Below are 16,616 nucleotides of genomic sequence, written 5' to 3'. Positions count from 1 at the left end.
TGTACACCAAACTGAAGAGGGGAGAGGTGTGTGTGTGTGTGTGTGTGTGTGTGTGTGTTCCTCTTTCTCCACCTGCAGATCAGGTTAGATCCGTTTTGTGAAATTCGGATGCAAATTCTCTGCTTCTATTTGCCTATGATTTGTCCATATTTCTCTGCAATGAAAATCCTTCTGCAAGTGTGTGTCAGTCAGGTTCTACAATCATGTCAGAGCTAACAGGCTACAGAGTGTCTGATAATAACAGCTAACCACTTCCTTCCTTCCCCACTTAAAAAGAGAGGTAGAAACTGTTCATAGCTGCAGTAGTGTAGTGCACCTGGCCGGACTGCATCAACATGTCTGTTGCATTCCATATGGCTCCCTGTTCCCTACATTGGGCCCTGTAGGCCCGGGTCCAAGATAGGGTGCCATTTGGGATGCTGTTCTCACTCACCTCTAGGGCCCTCACTAGGACAGTCCAGCTGTCTCACTATTGAACTGGACCTTTTTAGTGTTCATTAGGGCACACCGTAGCAAAATGTTTTGCAATAGAAAATTAACATTTGTGTTATTGGAGACGTTCAGGTAGAATCTCTCCATTTTAAATTTGTTGTTGTTGTTGTTGAACCACACCGACGCATCAGCAAGCTCTGCTGTGTTTAAACCAGACGCTAACTGTGTTGTGGTCTGTAACATGTTGATGATGCTTTGTGTCTGGACATACAGACAGAGAATATCTGTTAAAATGACTATTTAATTACACAAAGTGTTAATGAAAGACGTGTATAAACAGGGGCGCAACTTTCACTGGGAACAGGGGGGGACATGTCCCCCCCCACATTCTGAAATTGTATTTTTGTCCCCTCCCCCACCCAGTTTTATCATTGGAACGTGATACTAAACGAGGCAACGGTGTGCTTTAGGACCATGCGGACGACTCCCAGAGGTTGGGTAGGCTGTTTGGAGTGTTTATCTGACTGGATACATTTTGTTTTTGACATGTCCTCCCCAACTTCTAAAACCAAAGATTCGCCCCTGTGTATAAATATGTGTGTCTGGCTTCAGAAAGAAAAGCATTATTGAAGAAGACGACGACTTCACAGGTATCTTATCTGTACAGGGATGCATTAAGGTGGCTGACTGTTCCTTTTTTTTACCCTGTGTGAGATTGGTCATTTTTCTAGTGTGGGCAGCAGTGAGTGAAATATGCCAGTGAACAGACCTTATTCCAGGTATCTTAATAGTGACGTCTATATTAATTCTCAGTCATAACTCAGTCTACGTCCCAAATCGCAACATATTTCCAATACAGTGACCTACTTTTTACCATAATCCATAGGGAATAACCCGGGTCCATTCATCCCAAATGGCACCCTTTTCCCTATATAGTGCACTAGGGACCAGAAGTAGTGTACTGTAAAGGGAATAGGGTGCCATTTTGGACGAATCCTAAGACTGACCAATGAGCATCAAGTAATGTCCTAAGACTGACCAATGAGCATCAGTAATGTCCTAAGACTGACCAATGAGCATCAAGTAATGTAATCACAAATAACTTTGGTTCTGGAGCTCAGAGTTATGAGAGCCTGCCAGACTTCTGGCCCTTCCCCTTCCTTTGATTGGTTAATCAATGTAGATACCCAGGTAAAGGTCATATATTCTGGCTCTGCTTCTTTGTTGATTTAATCGTTGTACTTTTTTCTATCGGTTGTTAAAGGCTCCCTCTCTGATTTCAGTCGAGCCAGAAATAAATACTGTCATTGTTTCAACATTTTATCTCCTAGAAAAGAAAATGTTAAAAAAAAACATAGAATTGATTTGTTACAGTATAGTCATAGTAGTCTGGTTGACGAGGCTATATTCACAGTTCTCTCTCTCCACTTTAACACTAACAGTCACGTATTCACATTTACCCACGTTTAAAATCATGAGGCTGCAATGAAAGCAAAATGGAGGATTCTGTTGCTATGTCCTACGTATATTCCTATATTTGTTTTGAAGCTGTATATTATCTCTTGCTATTCTTTGTCTTTGTATGAATAATGTATGGTTACACGCTCTCCTTACTCTCCCAAATAACTGCTCTATTTTGTAATAAAATACAAGCTGCCCATCATTACTCCACCCGTCTGGTATGTTTCAGAGTCATGTTGCTGTGTTTGCTTTCTGACGGACTGTATTCACCTGCTCTATTTTGTAATAAAATACAAGCTGCCCATCATTACTCCACCCGTCTGGTATGTTTCAGAGTCATGTTGCTGTGTTTGCTTTCTGATCGACTGTATTCACCTGTCGTGTTTTGAAGCAGATGTTTACGGGATCAAAGAATATATTCTACAAAAGGTAAACAAAGTCTCTAAGGCTGTGCTTTTACACAGGCAGTTCAATTCAGATTTTTCCCCCCCCCACTAATTTGTCTTTTGACCGATCAGATCTTTTGCCAATAATTTGGTGAAGGATCAGAATAGGTCTGCCTGGTATAAACGCAGCCTATTCTCCCAGGTGCTTCGTGGTCAATGTTTCGACCCTGATGTCTTCATTTGATTTTATTCGTTCTTGAAGAGTAGCATCCCCTTGTCAGCCACTCAGACAGTTACATGTACTGTACATGTCTCAGCTGACATACTAAAAGTGTTGGTGTTGACTTGGGCTGGACCATGGACCAGAGGGAGGAGGACAGGCCCTGGGGGAGGAGGACAGGCCCTGGGGGAGGAGGACAGGCCCTGGGGGAAGGACCAGAGGGAGGAGGACAGGCCCTGGGGGAAGGACCAGAGGGAGGAGGACAGTACTTTTGTCTATATGTTCAGTCTGTCTGTGATCAGCACCATTTCAACAGATCAAATTCCTGGTTGATGTAAATGTAGTTGTCTAATAACGAGCAGGCAGTCATGGAGACCAGGACTGGGAATCTCTTTGTCCTACCTCCTGTCGGCGGTGGCTGGATGGATGAACACAGATCTGATGTGACGGCTGTTTGTTAGTCTGCTACTCTGAGGATTGGGTGAACTCAGCTGGGACCTTGGGGAGGATGGAGGAGGGTCCTACTGTCAACATGGTTGTACTGAATCTGTAACTGGAGGTCCTGGTAGACAACCAGTTTGTATCTACATGGAGGTCCTGATAGACAACCAGTTTGTATTCTACATGGAGGTCCTGAAAGACAACCAGTTTGTATCTGTACATGGAGGTCCTGATAGACAACCAGTTTGTATCTACATGGAGGTCCTGATAGACAACCAGTTTGTATCTGTACATGGAGGTCCTGATAGACAACCAGTTTGTATCTGTACATGGAGGTCCTGATAGACAACCAGTTTGTATCTACATGGAGGTCCTGATAGACAACCAGTTTGTATCTGTACATGGAGGTCCTGATAGACAACCAGTTTGTATCTACATGGAGGTCCTGATAGACAACCAGTTTGTATCTGTACATGGAGGTCCTGATAGACAACCAGTTTGTATCTACATGGAGGTCCTGATAGACAACCAGTTTGTATCTGTACATGGAGGCCCTGATAGACAACCAGTTTGTATCTACATGGAGGTCCTGATAGACAACCAGTTTGTATCTACATGGAGGTCCTGATAGACAACCAGTTTGTATCTGTACATGGAGGTCCTGATAGACAACCAGTTTGTATCTGTACATGGAGGTCCTGATAGACAACCAGTTTGTATCTGTACATGGAGGCTCTGATAGACAACCAGTTTGTATCTGTACATGGAGGCTCTGATAGACAACCAGTTTGTATCTACATGGAGGTCCTGATAGACAACCAGTTTGTATCTGTACATGGAGGCCCTGATAGACAACCAGTTTGTATCTACATGGAGGTCCTGATAGACAACCAGTTTGTATCTACATGGAGGTCCTGATAGACAACCAGTTTGTATCTACATGGAGGTCCTGATAGACAACCAGTTTGTATCTGTACATGGAGGTCCTGATAGACAACCAGTTTTGTATCTGTACATGGAGGCTCTGATAGACAACCAGTTTGTATCTGTACATGGAGGCTCTGATAGACAACCAGTTTGTATCTACATGGAGGTCCTGATAGACAACCAGTTTGTATCTGTACATGGAGGCTCTGATAGACAACCAGTTTGTATCTACATGGAGGCTCTGAAAGACAACCAGTTTGTATCTGTACATGGAGGTCCTGATAGACAACCAGTTTGTATCTGTACATGGAGGTCCTGATAGACAACCAGTTTGTATCTACATGGAGGTCCTGATAGACAACCAGTTTGTATCTACATGGAGGTCCTGATAGACAACCAGTTTGTATCTACATGGAGGTCCTGATAGACAACCAGTTTGTATCTACATGGAGGTCCTGATAGACAACCAGTTTGTATCTACATGGAGGTCCTGATAGACAACCAGTTTGTATCTACATGGAGGTCCTGATAGACAACCAGTTTGTATCTGTACATGGAGGCTCTGATAGACAACCAGTTTGATTGCACTGGAAGAAATGGCAGCAGTTTTACAGGCGCCCAACCAATTGAGCTATTATGTGTTTTTTTTTCACGTTATTTGTAACTTATTTTGTACATCATGTTTCTGCAATCGTATCTTTCGGCAAAAAAAGAGCTTCTGGATATCAGGACAGCGATCACTCACCTCGGATTAGACAAAGAGCTTCTGGATATCAGGACCGCGATGACTCACCTCGGATTAGACCAAGAGCTTCTGGATATCAGGACCGCGATGACTCACCTCGGATTAGACCAAGAGCTTCTGGATATCAGGACCGCGATGACTCACCTCGGATTAGACCAAGAGCTTCTGGATATCAGTACCGCGATGACTCACCTCGGATTAGACCAAGAGCTTCTGGATATCAGGACCGCGATGACTCACCTCGGATTAGACCAAGAGCTTCTGGATATCAGGACCGCGATGACTCACCTCGGATTAGACCAAGAGCTTCTGGATATCAGGACCGCGATGACTCACCTCGGATTAGACCAAGAGCTTCTGGATATCAGGACCGCGATGACTCACCTCGGATTAGACCAAGAGCTTCTGGATATCAGGACCGCGATGACTCACCTCGGATTAGACCAAGAGCTTCTGGATATCAGGACCGTGATGACTCACCTCGGATTAGACCAAGATTGTTTTCTTCAACAAGCAGGACGCACAGGACATTCTCCAAACACCCGATAGGGCCAACATCCCAGTTATTTGCAAGAGGAAGAAACGCAGGTACAGGGGAGACAGAGCGGGATGCCTCGGGAGGACCCGCAGAAGGCGAGTGGGAAAGCTGCGGTTAGCGTCAATATTACTCACCAACATGCAATCATTGGATAATAAATTAGACGAGGTACGATCATGAATATCCTACCAATGGGACATAAACTGTAATATCCTATGTTTCACGGAATCGTGGCTGATTGACAACATGGATATTCAGCTAGCGGGATGCAGGGGCATTATAGAACGGCACACTACGGTAAGAAGAGGGGGGGGTCTGTGCATATTAAACAGCTGGTGTACGAAATCTGAGGAAGTCTCTGGATATTGCTCGTCTGAGGTAGAGTATAAGAGTATATTGTGATAAATTGCAGGCCACACTACTTGCCTAGAGAGTTTTCAGCTATACTTTTCGTGGCTCTTTATTTACCATCACAGACAGATGCTGACACTAAGACTACACTCAGTCAGCTGTATAAGGAAATAAGCAAACAGGAAACCACTCATCCAGAGGCGGCGCTCCTAGTGGCCGGGGACTTTAATGCAGGGAAACTTAAATCAGTTCTACCACATCAACATGTTAAATGTGCAACCAGAGGGAAAAACATTCTAGATCACCTGTACTCCACACACAGAGACGCGAACAAAGCTCTCCCTCGCCCTCTATTTGGTAAATCCGACCACAACTCTATCCTCCTGATTCCTGCTTACAAGCAAAAATTAATGCAGGAAGCACCAGTGACTCGGTCTATAAAAAAGTGGTCAGATGAAGCAGATGCTAAACTACAGGACTGTTTTGCTATCACAGACTGGAACATGTTCTGGGATTCTTCCGATGGCATTGAGGAGTACACCACATCAGTCACTGGCTTCATCAATAAGTGCATCGAGGACGTCGTCACCACAGTGACTGTACGTACATACCCCAACCAGAAGCCATGGATTACAGGCAACATTCACACTGAGAAGAAGGGCCGCTTTTGCCGCTTTCAAGGTGCGGAACTCTAACCCGGAAGCTTATAAGAAATCCTGCTATGCCCTGCGACTAACCATCAAACAGGCAATGCGTCAATACAGGGCTAAGATTGAATCATACTACACCGGCTCTGACGCTCGTCTTATGTGGCAGGGCTTGCAAACTATTACAGACTACAAAGGGAAGCACAGCCGCGAGCTGCCCATTGACACGAGCCTACCAGACGAGCTAAATCACTGATTACCAGGACGTGTGCTCCGGGCATGTGCTGACAAACTTGCAGGTGTCTTCACTGACATTTTTAACATGTCCCTGATTGAGTCTGTTTCAAGCCTGTAATCAAACCCATAAATGTTGATGCTCCTGACACTCAACTAGTCAAAAGAAGGCCAGTTTTATTGCTTCTTTAATCAGGACAACAGTTTTCAGCTGTGCTAACATAATTGCAAAAGGGTTTTCTAGTGATCAATTAGACTTTTAAAATGATTAACTTTGATTAGCTGACACAACGTGCCATTGGAACACAGGAATAATGGTTGCTGATAATGGGCCTGTGTAGATATTCCATAAAAAATCATCCGTTTCCAGCAACAATACTAATTTACAGCATTAACAATGTCTACACTGTATTTCTGATCAATTTGATGTTATTTTAATGGACAAAAAATATTCTACAATATTGAAAATAGTACAAATGAAGCAAAACCCTTGAATGAGTAGGTGTTCTCAAACTTTTGACTGGTAGTGTACATATACACCACCCAGGAATATATACACCAGCCACCAAGGTGCAGCAGAGGTCTGACGGCTCTCAGAACTCCTCATTCTAATTCTACAGTCAGGTCTGACGGCTCTCAGAACTCCTCATTCTAATTCTACAGTCAGGTCTGACGGCTCTCAGAACTCCTCATTCTAATTCTACAGTCAGGTCTGACGGCTCTCAGAACTCCTCATTCTAATTCTACAGTCAGGTCTGACGGCTCTTACAACTCCTCATTCTAATTCTACAGTCAGGTCTGACGGCTCTTACAACTCCTCATTCTAATTCTACAGTCAGGTCTTTTCTCTGTCTAACTGCTCTTCCAATCCTGGGCGTTCCTCCACTGCTCGGACTCTGTTCCAAATAGCTCCCTATTCCCTACGTAGTACACTACTTTCGGGGCCTGGTCAAATAGGGAACAGGGTGCCCTTTGGAACACTTCCATGATCCTGATGGCCTGAGTTAAAACACATTTAGTATTGATTATGGTTATTGACAATGGCCATCAATACAAAACGGAGTGCCTTAATTGATCCTTGTTCTGTCTGACTGTTTATAAACCATTAGTGGTTACTGTATGTGTGTTTAGGCCATTTTGGTTTATTGTATGTGTGTTTGGGCCTGCAGATCACAGGAGGCTGGTGAGGGGAGGATTCTTTTCCAGCCATTACTTTGAGCCTGTCCTCCCCAATTAAGGTGCCACCAGCCACCTGTGATGCAGATACATGCAATTCTAAATTCTCACCATCTTTTTGTCTGTATTTCTGCAGGTGTTCTCCAAGTCACTGAATTCACATTCCATCATTATCATCATCAAGTTGAATTCCAAATCAACCTCCAGCCTCTACATGCTCCTGAGTGGCGCAACGGTCTAAGGCACTGCATCTCAGTGCTAGAGGCACTACAGACCTGGTTCGATTCCAGGCTGTATCACAACCGGCTGTGATTGTGTCCCGTAGGGCGGCGCCCAGTGTCGTCCGGCTTAGGGTTTGGCCGGGGTAGGCCGTCATTGTAAATAAGAATTTGTTCTTAACTTACTTGCCTAGTTAAAGGTTAAAAATAAATAAAAACTTCCACCCAGGCTTTAGCCTCCCTCTCTGACTGTTGTCTTCTGCCACCTAGTGGACTCTGGAGGAAAGACATGGATAGGGGTGTGTCTGGAACAATGGAAACAGTCTACAGGATTTTAGAGACTGTTTTTCTCTCTGATGATCTGTTTGTTTCAATGCACAACCTGTTACAAACATTTTAATTCTACGACATTGGTTGTTATATAATTCTGCTTAGGCTATAATCTCTTCTTGGGGGACAGACCGATCTCAGGAAATCACATTTGGTTGTAATTGCAACGTTGACATATTTGTTGTGTTCGACATCCAACTGTAAAAGTACATGGGGAAAATGTCAATTGGCATTTTTTTCCATCACTCCCTGAACTGTTATTCTCTCTTTCCACCACTAGGGGGCAATCACAGCCTTCCAGTGAGTTCCCCTGTGGAACCCCTGGTGGGACACAACAGCCTTTTTTTTGCCAAATTCCATGATCAGACTTGGGCTGAGTTCCTATGGGCCCTGGTCAAAAGTAGTGCACTATATAGGGACTAGGGTGTTATTTGGGGTGTTGCAATGCTTCCAGGGCGACGGCGTGCGGACATCTGGAAAACATTAAACATCCTGCTGGTAAAAAGAACTGGGAAAGGAGGGAGGGAAGGAGGTGAGAGAGGAGGTAGGAAGGAAGGAGAGGGATGGAAGGATGAAGGAAGGAGACAGAGATTGGAGTTGGAGGTGGGGGATGGGGGAGAGAGAACCAGGAACAAAATGATTGATAGTTTACAACTGTTTTTAGCCTGGCTGTTGTTCCCTCTCCTCCCCTCCTACATGCATGCACGCACGCACACACAGACACACACACGCATGTTACATTCGCTAGAGTGCAATTCTCTTCCTCCATACTAGACCTAACTGAACCACTCCCCAAAATCCCCTCCACCCATAGCAGATCCTATTTTGTCTTGGCTGCCTGCAGAGTTTGTGGGTGCTGTTTTATGGCTCAAAAACAGACCGTTTCTGCTGCAATCCAGATTTTACTGAGGGAGGGAGAGTGTGTTTGAGGTTGGGGTGAGAGAAGGAAGATCTGACCATCCAGACAGATTTTACTGAGGGAGGGAGAGTGTGTTTGAGGTTGGGGTGAGAGAAGGAAGACCTGAATATCGTCCAGACAGATTTTACTGAGGGAGGGAGAGTGTGTTTGAGGTTGGGGTGAGAGAAGGAAGATCTGACCATCCAGACAGATTTTACTGAGGGAGGGAGAGTGTGTTTGAGGTTGGGCTGAGAGAAGGAAGATCTGACCATCCAGACAGATTTTACTGAGGGAGGGAGAGTGTGTTTGAGGTTGGGGTGAGAGAAGGAAGATCTGACCATCCAGACAGATTTTACTGAGGGAGGGAGAGTGTGTTTGAGGTTGGGCTGAGAGAAGGAAGATCTGACCATCCAGACAGATTTTACTGAGGGAGGGAGAGTGTGTTTGAGGTTGGGCTGAGAGAAGGAAGATCTGACCATCCAGACAGATTTTACTGAGGGAGGGAGAGTGTGTTTGAGGTTGGGGTGAGAGAAGGAAGATCTGACCATCCAGACAGATTTTACTGAGGGAGGGAGAGTGTGTTTGAGGTTGGGCTGAGAGAAGGAAGATCTGACCATCCAGACAGATTTTACTGAGGGAGGGAGAGTGTGTTTGAGGTTGGGCTGAGAGAAGGAAGATCTGACCATCCAGACAGATTTTACTGAGGGAGGGAGAGTGTGTTTGAGGTTGGGCTGAGAGAAGGAAGATCTGACCATCCAGACAGATTTTACTGAGGGAGGGAGAGTGTGTTTGAGGTTGGGCTGAGAGAAGGAAGATCTGACCATCCAGACAGATTTTACTGAGGGAGGGAGAGTGTGTTTGAGGTTGGGCTGAGAGAAGGAAGATCTGACCATCCAGACAGATTTTACTGAGGGAGGGAGAGTGTGTTTGAGGTTGGGCTGAGAGAAGGAAGATCTGACCATCCAGACAGATTTTACTGAGGGAGGGAGAGTGTGTTTGAGGTTGGGCTGAGAGAAAGAAGACCTGAATACCATCCAGACAGATTTTACTGAGGGAGGGAGAGTGTGTTTGAGGTTGGGGTGAGAGAAGGAAGATCTGACCATCCAGACAGATTTTACTGAGGGAGGGAGAGTGTGTTTGAGGTTGGGGTGAGAGAAGGAAGACCTGAATATCGTCCAGACAGATTTTACTGAGGGAGGGAGAGTGTGTTTGAGGTTGGGGTGAGAGAAGGAAGATCTGACCATCCAGACAGATTTTACTGAGGGAGGGAGAGTGTGTTTGAGGTTGGGCTGAGAGAAGGAAGATCTGACCATCCAGACAGATTTTACTGAGGGAGGGAGAGTGTGTTTGAGGTTGGGGTGAGAGAAGGAAGATCTGACCATCCAGACAGATTTTACTGAGGGAGGGAGAGTGTGTTTGAGGTTGGGCTGAGAGAAGGAAGATCTGACCATCCAGACAGATTTTACTGAGGGAGGGAGAGTGTGTTTGAGGTTGGGCTGAGAGAAGGAAGATCTGACCATCCAGACAGATTTTACTGAGGGAGGGAGAGTGTGTTTGAGGTTGGGGTGAGAGAAGGAAGATCTGACCATCCAGACAGATTTTACTGAGGGAGGGAGAGTGTGTTTGAGGTTGGGCTGAGAGAAGGAAGATCTGACCATCCAGACAGATTTTACTGAGGGAGGGAGAGTGTGTTTGAGGTTGGGCTGAGAGAAGGAAGATCTGACCATCCAGACAGATTTTACTGAGGGAGGGAGAGTGTGTTTGAGGTTGGGCTGAGAGAAGGAAGATCTGACCATCCAGACAGATTTTACTGAGGGAGGGAGAGTGTGTTTGAGGTTGGGCTGAGAGAAGGAAGATCTGACCATCCAGACAGATTTTACTGAGGGAGGGAGAGTGTGTTTGAGGTTGGGCTGAGAGAAGGAAGATCTGACCATCCAGACAGATTTTACTGAGGGAGGGAGAGTGTGTTTGAGGTTGGGCTGAGAGAAGGAAGATCTGACCATCCAGACAGATTTTACTGAGGGAGGGAGAGTGTGTTTGAGGTTGGGCTGAGAGAAAGAAGACCTGAATACCATCCAGACAGATTTTACTGAGGGAGGGAGAGTGTGTTTGAGGTTGGGGTGAGAGAAAGAAGACCTGAATACCGTCCAGACAGATTTTACTGAGGGAGAGAGAGTGTGTTTGAGGTTGGGGTGAGAGAAGGAAGACCTGAATATCGTCCAGACAGATTTTACTGAGGGAGGGAGAGTGTGTTTGAGGTTGGGGTGAGAGAAGGAAGATCTGAATACCGTCCAGACAGATTTTACTGAGGGAGTGAGAGTGTGTTTGAGGTTGGGCTGAGAGAAGGAAGACCTGAATACCGTCCAGACAGATTTTACTGAGGGAGAGAGAGTGTGTTTGAGGTTGGGCTGAGAGAAGGAAGATCTGAATACCGTCCAGACAGATTTTCCCAGGGTCTGCTACACATTCAGTGTCTATGACCGAATATACACACACAGTCCCGAGTGGCTCAGTTGGTAGAGCATGGCACATGCAACACCAGGGTGGTGGGTTTGATTCCCACGGGGGACCAGTATGAACAGTTAGTAAAATGTACATAAATAACTACTGTAAGTCTCTCTGGATAAGAGTGTCAGCTAAAATGTACATAAATAACTACTGTAAGTCTCTCTGGATAAGAGTGTCAGCTAAAATGTACATAAATAACTACTGTAAGTCTCTCTGGATAAGAGTGTCAGCTAAAATGTACATAAATAACTACTGTAAGTCTCTCTGGATAAGAGTGTCAGCTAAAATGTACATAAATAACTACTGTAAGTCTCTCTGGATAAGAGTGTCAGCTAAAATGTACATAAATAACTACTGTAAGTCTCTCTGGATAAGAGTGTCAGCTAAAATGTACATGTTAAAATGGTGCATATCTGTTAGAGGAAATAGTATACTGTATGTTGGTGAGAGGTCTTGTACTGTATGTTGGTGAGAGGTCTTGTACTGTATGTTGGTGAGAGGTCTTGTACTGTATGTTGGTGAGAGGTCTTGTACTGTATGCTGGTGAGAGGTCTTGTACTGTATGTTGGTGAGAGGTCTTGTACTGTATGTTGGTGAGAGGTCTTGTACTGTATGTTGGTGAGAGGTCTTGTACTGTATGTTGGTGAGAGGTCTTGTACTGTATGTTGGTGAGAGGTCTTGTACTGTATGTTGGTGAGAGGTCTTGTACTGTATGTTGGTGAGAGGTCTTGTACTGTATGTTGGTGAGAGGTCTTGTACTGTATGTTGGTGAGAGGTCTTGTACTGTATGTTGGTGAGAGGTCTTGTACTGTATGTTGGTGAGAGGTCTTGTACTGTATGTTGGTGAGAGGTCTTGTACTGTATGTTGGTGAGAGGTCTTGTACTGTATGTTGGTGAGAGGTCTTGTACTGTATGTTGGTGAGAGGTCTTGTACTGTATGTTGGTGAGAGGTCTTGTACTGTATGTTGGTGAGAGGTCTTGTACTGTATGTTGGTGAGAGGTCTTGTACTGTATGTTGGTGAGAGGTCTTGTACTGTATGTTGGTGAGAGGTCTTGTACTGTATGCTGGTGAGAGGTCTTGTACTGTATGTTGGTGAGAGGTCTTGTACTGTATGTTGGTGAGAGGTCTTGTACTGTATGTTGGTGAGAGGTCTTGTACTGTATGTTGGTGAGAGGTCTTGTACTGTATGTTGGTGAGAGGTCTTGTACTGTATGTTGGTGAGAGGTCTTGTACTGTATGTTGGTGAGAGGTCTTGTACTGTATGTTGGTGAGAGGTCTTGTACTGTATGTTGGTGAGAGGTCTTGTACTGTATGTTGGTGAGAGGTCTTGTACTGTATGTTGGTGAGAGGTCTTGTACTGTATGTTGGTGAGAGGTCTTGTACTGTATGTTGGTGAGAGGTCTTGTACTGTATGTTGGTGAGAGGTCTTGTACTGTATGTTGGTGAGAGGTCTTGTACTGTATGTTGGTGAGAGGTCTTGTACTGTATGTTGGTGAGAGGTCTTGTACTGTATGTTGGTGAGAGGTCTTGTACTGTATGTTGGTGAGAGGTCTTGTACTGTATGTTGGTGAGAGGTCTTGTACTGTATGTTGGTGAGAGGTCTTGTACTGTATGTTGGTGAGAGGTCTTGTACTGTATGTTGGTGAGAGGTCTTGTACTGTATGTTGGTGAGAGGTCTTGTACTGTATGTTGGTGAGAGGTCTTGTACTGTATGTTGGTGAGAGGTCTTGTACTGTATGTTGGTGAGAGGTCTTGTACTGTATGTTGGTGAGAGGTCTTGTACTGTATGTTGGTGAGAGGTCTTGTACTGTATGTTGGTGAGAGGTCTTGTACTGTATGTTGGTGAGAGGTCTTGTACTGTATGTTGGTGAGAGGTCTTGTACTGTATGTTGGTGAGAGGTCTTGTACTGTATGTTGGTGAGAGGTCTTGTACTGTATGTTGGTGAGAGGTCTTGTACTGTATGTTGGTGAGAGGTCTTGTACTGTATGTTGGTGAGAGGTCTTGTACTGTATGTTGGTGAGAGGTCTTGTACTGTATGTTGGTGAGAGGTCTTGTACTGTATGTTGGTGAGAGGTCTTGTACTGTATGTTGGTGAGAGGTCTTGTACTGTATGTTGGTGAGAGGTCTTGTACTGTATGTTGGTGAGAGGTCTTGTACTGTATGTTGGTGAGAGGTCTTGTACTGTATGTTGGTGAGAGGTCTTGTACTGTATGTTGGTGAGAGGTCTTGTACTGTATGTTGGTGAGAGGTCTTGTACTGTATGTTGGTGAGAGGTCTTGTACTGTATGTTGGTGAGAGGTCTTGTACTGTATGTTGGTGAGAGGTCTTGTACTGTATGTTGGTGAGAGGTCTTGTACTGTATGTTGGTGAGAGGTCTTGTACTGTATGTTGGTGAGAGGTCTTGTACTGTATGTTGGTGAGAGGTCTTGTACTGTATGTTGGTGAGAGGTCTTGTACTGTATGTTGGTGAGAGGTCTTGTACTGTATGTTGGTGAGAGGTCTTGTACTGTATGTTGGTGAGAGGTCTTGTACTGTATGTTGGTGAGAGGTCTTGTACTGTATGTTGGTGAGAGGTCTTGTACTGTATGTTGGTGAGAGGTCTTGTACTGTATGTTGGTGAGAGGTCTTGTACTGTATGTTGGTGAGAGGTCTTGTACTGTATGTTGGTGAGAGGTCTTGTACTGTATGTTGGTGAGAGGTCTTGTACTGTATGTTGGTGAGAGGTCTTGTACTGTATGTTGGTGAGAGGTCTTGTACTGTATGTTGGTGAGAGGTCTTGTACTGTATGTTGGTGAGAGGTCTTGTACTGTATGTTGGTGAGAGGTCTTGTACTGTATGTTGGTGAGAGGTCTTGTACTGTATGTTGGTGAGAGGTCTTGTACTGTATGTTGGTGAGAGGTCTTGTACTGTATGTTGGTGAGAGGTCTTGTACTGTATGTTGGTGAGAGGTCTTGTACTGTATGTTGGTGAGAGGTCTTGTACTGTATGTTGGTGAGAGGTCTTGTACTGTATGTTGGTGAGAGGTCTTGTACTGTATGTTGGTGAGAGGTCTTGTACTGTATGTTGGTGAGAGGTCTTGTACTGTATGTTGGTGAGAGGTCTTGTACTGTATGTTGGTGAGAGGTCTTGTACTGTATGTTGGTGAGAGGTCTTGTACTGTATGTTGGTGAGAGGTCTTGTACTGTATGTTGGTGAGAGGTCTTGTACTGTATGTTGGTGAGAGGTCTTGTACTGTATGTTGGTGAGAGGTCTTGTACTGTATGTTGGTGAGAGGTCTTGTACTGTATGTTGGTGAGAGGTCTTGTACTGTATGTTGGTGAGAGGTCTTGTACTGTATGTTGGTGAGAGGTCTTGTACTGTATGTTGGTGAGAGGTCTTGTACTGTATGTTGGTGAGAGGTCTTGTACTGTATGTTGGTGAGAGGTCTTGTACTGTATGTTGGTGAGAGGTCTTGTACTGTATGTTGGTGAGAGGTCTTGTACTGTATGTTGGTGAGAGGTCTTGTACTGTATGTTGGTGAGAGGTCTTGTACTGTATGTTGGTGAGAGGTCTTGTACTGTATGTTGGTGAGAGGTCTTGTACTGTATGTTGGTGAGAGGTCTTGTACTGTATGTTGGTGAGAGGTCTTGTACTGTATGTTGGTGAGAGGTCTTGTACTGTATGTTGGTGAGAGGTCTTGTACTGTATGTTGGTGAGAGGTCTTGTACTGTATGTTGGTGAGAGGTCTTGTACTGTATGTTGGTGAGAGGTCTTGTACTGTATGTTGGTGAGAGGTCTTGTACTGTATGCTGGTGAGAGGTCTTGTACTGTATGTTGGTGAGAGGTCTTGTACTGTATGTTGGTGAGAGGTCTTGTACTGTATGTTGGTGAGAGGTCTTGTACTGTATGTTGGTGAGAGGTCTTGTACTGTATGTTGGTGAGAGGTCTTGTACTGTATGCTGGTGAGAGGTCTTGTACTGTATGCTGGTGAGAGGTCTTGTACTGTATGTTGGTGAGAGGTCTTGTACTGTATGTTGGTGAGAGGTCTTGTACTGTATGTTGGTGAGAGGTCTTGTACTGTATGTTGGTGAGAGGTCTTGTACTGTATGTTGGTGAGAGGTCTTGTACTGTATGTTGGTGAGAGGTCTTGTACTGTATGTTGGTGAGAGGTCTTGTACTGTATGTTGGTGAGAGGTCTTGTACTGTATGTTGGTGAGAGGTCTTGTACTGTATGTTGGTGAGAGGTCTTGTACTGTATGTTGGTGAGAGGTCTTGTACTGTATGTTGGTGAGAGGTCTTGTACTGTATGTTGGTGAGAGGTCTTGTACTGTATGTTGGTGAGAGGTCTTGTACTGTATGTTGGTGAGAGGTCTTGTACTGTATGTTGGTGAGAGGTCTTGTACTGTATGCTGGTGAGAGGTCTTGTACTGTATGCTGGTGAGAGGTCTTGTACTGTATGTTGGTGAGAGGTCTTGTACTGTATGTTGGTGAGAGGTCTTGTACTGTATGCTGGTGAGAGGTCTTGTACTGTATGTTGGTGAGAGGTCTTGTACTGTATGTTGGTGAGAGGTCTTGTACTGTATGTTGGTGAGAGGTCTTGTACTGTATGTTGGTGAGAGGTCTTGTACTGTATGTTGGTGAGAGGTCTTGTACTGTATGTTGGTGAGAGGTCTTGTACTGTATGTTGGTGAGAGGTCTTGTACTGTATGTTGGTGAGAGGTCTTGTACTGTATGTTGGTGAGAGGTCTTGTACTGTATGTTGGTGAGAGGTCTTGTACTGTATGTTGGTGAGAGGTCTTGTACTGTATGTTGGTGAGAGGTCTTGTACTGTATGTTGGTGAGAGGTCTTGTACTGTATGTTGGTGAGAGGTCTTGTACTGTATGTTGGTGAGAGGTCTTGTACTGTATGTTGGTGAGAGGTCTTGTACTGTATGTTGGTGAGAGGTCTTGTACTGTATGTTGGTGAGAGGTCTTGTACTGTATGTTGGTGAGAGGTCTTGTACTGTATGTTGGTGAGAGGTCTTGTACTGTATGTTGGTGAGAGGTCTTGTACTGTATGTTGGTGAGAGGTCTTGTACTGTATGTTGGTGAGAGGTCTTGTACTGTATGTTGGTGAGAGGTCT

The 16,616-nt window shown here is 44.8% G+C and overlaps 1 long non-coding RNA gene across 1 annotated transcript; it reads right to left on the bottom strand.

Annotated features, from left to right (window-relative positions):
- Window positions 1-1,126: 1,126 nt before the first annotated feature.
- On the bottom strand, window positions 1,127-2,393 carry LOC118948629. The gene is made up of 2 exons (XR_005042121.1): window positions 2,164-2,393; window positions 1,127-2,058 (listed from the first exon to the last, which is right to left on the bottom strand). It is a non-coding gene; the product is annotated as an uncharacterized LOC118948629 (long non-coding RNA).
- Between the last annotated feature and the right edge of the window lie 14,223 nt (window positions 2,394-16,616).

The sequence above is a fragment of the Oncorhynchus mykiss genome, unplaced genomic scaffold (assembly GCF_013265735.2).
Source record: "Oncorhynchus mykiss isolate Arlee unplaced genomic scaffold, USDA_OmykA_1.1 un_scaffold_235, whole genome shotgun sequence".
In the NCBI taxonomy this organism is placed as follows: domain Eukaryota; kingdom Metazoa; phylum Chordata; class Actinopteri; order Salmoniformes; family Salmonidae; genus Oncorhynchus; species Oncorhynchus mykiss.
This window is presented reverse-complemented; position numbering and strand designations above follow the sequence as displayed.